This window comes from Bubalus kerabau, chromosome 20, assembly GCF_029407905.1.
Source record: "Bubalus kerabau isolate K-KA32 ecotype Philippines breed swamp buffalo chromosome 20, PCC_UOA_SB_1v2, whole genome shotgun sequence".
Classification (NCBI taxonomy): Eukaryota; Metazoa; Chordata; class Mammalia; order Artiodactyla; family Bovidae; genus Bubalus; species Bubalus kerabau.
Genome location: NC_073643.1, coordinates 44,789,739 through 44,795,905, shown reverse-complemented (window position 1 = coordinate 44,795,905; position 6,167 = coordinate 44,789,739). Strand labels below are relative to the sequence as shown.

General features: G+C 47.5%; 1 protein-coding gene across 4 annotated transcripts in view; it reads left to right on the top strand.

The window, feature by feature from the left end:
- The first annotated feature begins 215 nt into the window (after positions 1-215).
- Positions 216-6,167, top strand: part of ABHD6 (abhydrolase domain containing 6, acylglycerol lipase) — a 48,394-nt gene continuing 42,442 nt past the window's right edge. For 2 of the 4 annotated variants that reach the window (XM_055557747.1, XM_055557750.1), the window contains exon 1: positions 216-360. The gene's annotated coding sequence lies outside the window, so the exon portion shown is untranslated. Of the gene's footprint in view, positions 366-6,167 lie in introns of all 4 variants that reach the window. The other 2 variants (XM_055557748.1, XM_055557749.1) reach the window with 2 other exon arrangements.

Genomic DNA, 6,167 nt, shown 5'->3' with positions numbered 1-6,167 from the left:
GAACACGGTAGGCGCTCTAGGATGTCTAAAGACAGGTTGGTGGGATCGGGTTGTGTCAAATACCAACTTTATCCTCCGGGCTTTACCCTACGACCTGGGAATGCCGAAGAGCTAGGAGTTCTCGCCCCTGAGCCTCCAAGACGGAACGCGGCAGCCTGGGAGCAGCGCGGGGGCGGAGCCAGCTTTTCTGTCGGGGGACGTAGGCCCGCGCACCGCGCCTTTAAGACGCCCAGCAGAGGCGGGCCTGGAGCTGAGAGCCGGTGTGCTCCCAGGCTTCGCGCAGCAGCCGGGTCCGAGCTGGGGGCCAGGACCAGGGACGGGCGTCTGGATAGCGCAGGGGTTCCAGACGGCTAAGGTCAGGTGAGGTGAGCGCCGGTCGGGGTGGGAGGCGATGGGGTTGGTGGTGCGCATTTAGGAGGGAATATTCCCGGGCTCCCCCAGTGGCCCCATGACCTACCCTACACTTCCGAGTCCGGACTGCCTGACCTCTCTCCAGAGGGCACGATGCGAAGAAGGGTTGGGGACCTGTACCTCCCTTTTTCCTCCGTTTCCCCGCCCCAGCACCAGCCCCTGCGCTCTCCCTTCCAGCGCCTGGATAGGTTTGACATTCCTGAATCCCTGGTCCCTACTTCCCTGGGGCCGGGCTGCCTGCTGCCCTAAGCATCCAGACAAGATGAGGACTGGTCGGGGACCTGCACGCTTCTATTCGGCCTCCCCGCTGCTTGCACCAGCCCGTAGGCGCCCCTCCCCAAGGGCCTCAATGGTTTGGAGGCTCCTGCACCCGCGTTCCTTCCAGTTTCTGGGGAAGGGCTTACAGCTCAGCTGCCCTGCCAGCTGCTGTCATCTGCCTCCATTCTGCCCCAGACATGTGCACCCCTCAAGACCTTTCCCAACCATAACTTACCTCCAGCAGCCTTTCAGCTCTTTCTCAACCCTGCCTCAGTTCCTTTGCATCCTCTCCTCCGCTCAACCTGCCAGTCAGGTTGCTGGTCCAACCACCCCGACTGCACCGCCCGGCAACCCCGGCATCCCCAGGACTTCCTGGCAGTTGGAAATGCGGATTGTGTAACGCTGGCTGCTCATGCGGGTTGTGCACCCCTGAACCCGCAGGGGAGTAGAGGAGGCCAGGCTGAAGGAGGGAGGAAGAGGTTGTAGACTGAAAGGCTGTGCCAGCAGGCCACTGTATGAATCCTTTTCTGTGCCCGCGGGCTGAGTGGTAAAGAAAAGATCTCACCTCTCACCTGCTCAGAAATCCCTAATGGCAGACTCCACCTGGCTGGGGTTAAAAATAGCTTCTTCTTAATAATAGGTGACATACAGTAAGCAAAAACAGGGTGTCAGGCCCTTTCCTAAGCACCTTTGAAAACCTTACCTGCCGAACTCCTGCCAATACCCCCATATGAGGTAGGTGCCTCCATTGTGCCCATTTCTCAGAGAAGAAATGAGAGGGATTCAGAGATGGGTCCCTCCCAGGACACACTGAGTCACCTCAAAGCCCCCATTCTGAACCACTGGGCTTACTTTATTGTAACTAATAAATTTTTATCAACATTTTTTAATATAGAAAGTTAAAAATTACAGAAGTTAATAACCTGTGTCCCTAGCATAAATTTATTTTTCTAAAATTAGGTTTTTGGACCAGCAAGGGATCCTTGGTACCCTTTTTAAGAATATTGAGGCCCAGAGAGGAGAAAGGACTTGCATGAGGCCACACAGCCTGAAAGTGCCAGGACTGGGGTGCAAAACAGGTCCTGGGATGGTTAATTGGTACTTGCTAGGTTCTCTGATGGCTGCCTCAGCCCTTCAGTCTGGGATCTTGGAGACCCTGCCCACCTCCCCTTCTGCATCGTGATGTCCTTCCTTTTCTGCTTCCTTTGCTCTAACCCAAGCTAGTGAACACACAATCTACCCTCTGCTGCCTTTCTTTAGGTTGTCACCTGCTCTGGGAATGCTCTTCATGGAATCTCTAATGTCTAAATTGTCAAAAGTTCAGAAATAAAACAAGTAAAACCAATAAATTACCAGAGTAGTAGTAATTAGTAAAAATTTATTGTGCACACTCCAAAAAGACAAAACCAGGAGCGTTAAAACCAAAACAGTGGAACGAGGCTCAGGGATAAACTGTTTTAAAGCAGCTTCAGTTCAGTTCAGTCGCTCAGTCGTGTCCGACTCTTTGCGACCCCATGAACTGCAGCACGCCAGGCCTCCCTGTCCATCACCAACTCCTGGAGTTTACCCAAACTCATGTCCATTGAGTCGGTGATGCCATCTAACCATCTTATCCCCTGTCGTCCCTTTTTCCTCCTGCCTTCAATCTTCCCCAACATCAGGGTCTTTTCAAATGAGTCAGCTCTTCGCATCAGGTGGTCAAAGTATTGGAGTTTCAGCTTCAACATCAGTCTTTCCAATGAACACCTAGGACTGATCTCCTTTAGGATGGGCTGGTTGAATCTCCTTGCCATCCAAGGGACCCTCAAGAGTTTTCTCCAGCACCACAGTTCAAAAGCATCAATTCTTTGGCGCTCAGCTTTCTTCATATATCCATACATGACTACCAGAAAAACCATAGCCTTGACTAGACAGACCTTTGTTGACAAAGTAATGTCTCTGCTTTTTAATATGGTGTCTAGATTGGTCATAGCTTTCCTTCCAAGGAGTAAGCATCTTTTAAATTTCATGACTGCAATCACCATCTGCAGTAAAGCAGCTTATATAGTGAGAAAGAAGTGGTGGCTTATTCTTTACAGTAGATGGTTGTAATATTAGAATTTTCTTAAATAATAGGGAATTAGTCAGTAGTTACCTCATGTCAACCTTGGGAAACAGTTCAGGTTTTGCGTATGATTTCTAGGGACATGAGCGAGAACTGACATAAGGAGTCTTCTAAAATAAGTTAAATTAAGCTTTGTGTGGCTACACTAGTATCATCTGCTCAGGGAATCTTCAAGGCTGGTCTCCATTTGTTTTTGATTTAACAAAACATTACCTACCCCTTAGAGTCTTAACTTGTCTGTCCCCTTGAAAACACTCCCCTGATTTCTCCCCTACTCCCACCTAAAATCTCTTTCTTTCTCCCTTGGGATGTGTAGCTGGGATCCTACCACCTTCTACTCCCATAATGGTGTTTGGAAAGTTCTGCAGCACATATCTGCCTTATCCTCTTGGGTGCAGTTGTGCTGTTAGGATTACTAGTGTTCCCCAAGACTCCTCTTCCCACCTGCCTGGTGAAGCCCCAGGACAGAGAGAGGCCCATGGGGGATGGGGTGGTTTCTGAAGTAAAGATAAGCTCAGAATTTCTGAAGCCTGCAGCCCCAAACTCCCTTCATTGAGCTGCAGCTGATCACAGGGAGAATGACTCAGTGAGGTACTGAATATTATAACTACATGTTTGTTCATAACGCTGAGGGGTCCCACCAGAAAAATCAGAGAGGCTCAGGTCCAAATCCCACTTCTACCACTGGGTAGCTTTGTGGCTGTGGACCAGTTACCTAACCTCTTTGAGCCTCAGCTTCTGGTAATAATACCTGCTTTAGAAGGCAGTGGTGAGATTTAGATAAAATAAAGCACAGGGCCCAGCACATGATAAGCACTCAGTAAATACCTATTAGTATGAAGAGTGACCACTACTTTGAATTATTGGAGAATTATTAACTCATTACTATATGGCTCATACTAATTTCGCTTAGCGATGGGTCAGGGGAGTTCAAGCCAAGAAGAGGTAAGCATTTTTTGTGCTTGGAAAGGCCTGCCTGTGAGAATGTCTTGAACTGCAACATATCATCCGTTGCCTTTACAATGCGATAAAATTGCCTATTTTTTAAGCTTTAAAAATATATGACCTTCTAGCTCTGTGAGAATCTGTGTTACCTAGAATGAATGCGTCAATGTGGTTTGTGCAGTTGTAAGTGATTATGAAACTTAATGATAGGAGGGAATAAAAAAAAAAACCTTAGAGATGACCTTGGTTTGCAGTGTGCGTGGTTGGTTCAGGCCTATCTTGGGAGTAAGAAGTTCTATTCAAAGGTTAAACTGGGTTTGGAGGAAAAGAAAGCAAACGAATGCTTTATCCTAGTAGGCTAGTAAACTGCTGAGACTGTGGAAATCCACTTTCATGTGCCATATACTTTTCCAACTCCTGGTTATTCTGACGACTAGATCAGTCATTACAGCGGTGAGTGTTCAGAAGAGGCCAGGAATGTCACCTTCAAAGCTAGTGTTTGGAATTTGATGGGAAGCTAGTTCTGCAAATTAAAAAAAATTTTTATTTAAAAATTTCTCCTAAGATTCTTTACTGGAATATGTTAGGATCCCATTTGATAATTTAAGGACTGTCGAGTTTAGATGTTATAAGACATAAAGTCAGCACAATATTGTAGAGCCATTATCCGCCCCCCCAAAAAGAAAAAGTTTTGTAAGTTTCACAGTTGTATGAAATTTAGCAGCTGTACAGCTTTTCTTTATTTCTATGACCCTGCAGGGATGTAAGCACTTTTCATACTGTCCTTTACAGTCAGACAGTAAAGCGTCTGCCTGCCGTACGGGAGACCTGGGTTCGATCCCTGGGTTGGGAAGATACCCTGGAGAAGGAAATGGCAACCCACTCCAGTACTCTTACCTGGAAAATTCCATGGACTGAGGAGCCTGGTAGGCTACAGTCCATGGGGTCCAAAGAGTCAGACATGACTGAGCGAGTTCACTTTCTTTCTAGCCACATATGGCTATTAAAGTTAAATTAATTCAAATTAAATAAAATGTACAATTCTGTTCTTCAGTCACACTAGTCACACGCATTTAGTCACACGCATTTCAAGTGCTCATGTGCCATGTGGCCAGCAGCTACCATATTAGGCAGAGCAAACAGAACATTTCTTTGTTCACAGAAAGTCCTATGGAAGGGACTTCCCTGGTGGTCCAGTGATTAAGACTGCGCTTCCTACGTAGGGGGCCCTAGTTCGATCCCTGATCGGGAAATTAAGATCCCACATGCCTCATGGTGTAGCCAAAAAAAAAAAAATAGTCCTATAGGAGAGCACTCTTTAGATCTATAAGGCTATGGGAAAGTCACGTGGTTATGGAGTTAAATTCCCTTCTTTTCTTGCAAGTCATCTGCAGGCCAAGTAATTGAGTATGCAGAGAATGTTTTATTGTTAAGAATGAAGGTGTTAACAAATTCCCTTAGCCTCATTTTGGCTGAATGGCTTGCTGGCTTTTAACAAAGCCAGATTCAAAGGATGGGGGAGAAGGGAGAATCAAACGAAATGTCTCTGAGCAGTGCTTCTGGCTGCCTTTTAGAACCTTCTCTGACCTCTGCCCCAGTCAGGCTGAATCTGAATCTCTGAAGGTGGGGCCTAGGAATTCCAGGAATCTGTTTTTGTTTCTTTTCGTAAAGCTCCCTGGGGGTATTGTGCAGCCAGGGTTGAAAGCCTGGCAAGGTATGTATATGGAATCTGGAAAGATGGTATGGATGATCCTATTTGCAGGGCAGCAGAGAAGACACTGACAGAAAGAATAGACTTGTGGTCAGGGAGAGGGTTAGATGACTTGAGAGAATAGTATTGCAACATACAGGGCTTCCATAATGGCTCAGACAGTCAAGAATCCACCTGCAATGCAAGAGACCTGGGTTTGATCCCTGGGTCAGGAAGATCCCTGGGTCAGGAAGATCTCCTGGAGAAGGGAACGGCTACCCACTCCAGTGTTCTGGCCTGGAGAATTCCATGGACAGAGGAGCATATACATTCAGTTCAGTTCAGTTCAGTCACTCGGTTGTGTTCGACTCTTTGCGACCCCATGGCAGCACACCAGGCCTCCCTGTCCATCACCAATTCCCGGAGTTCACTCAAACTCACGTCCATCGAGTCGGTGATGCCATCCAGCCATCTCATCCTCTGTCGTCCCCTTCTCCTCCTGCCCCCAATCCCTCCCAGCATCAGAGTCTTTTCCAATGAGTCAACTCTTCTCATGAGGTGGCCACAGTACTGGAGTTTCAGCTTTAGCAACATTACCATATGTACAATAGATAACCAGTGGGGATTTGCTGTATGATTCAGGGAATGCCTGTGCTCTGTGACAGCCTGGAGGGGTGGGATGGAGAGGGAAGTGGGAGGAAGGTTTACGAGGGAGGGGACATATGTATATCTGTGGCTGGTTCATGTTGATGTATGGAA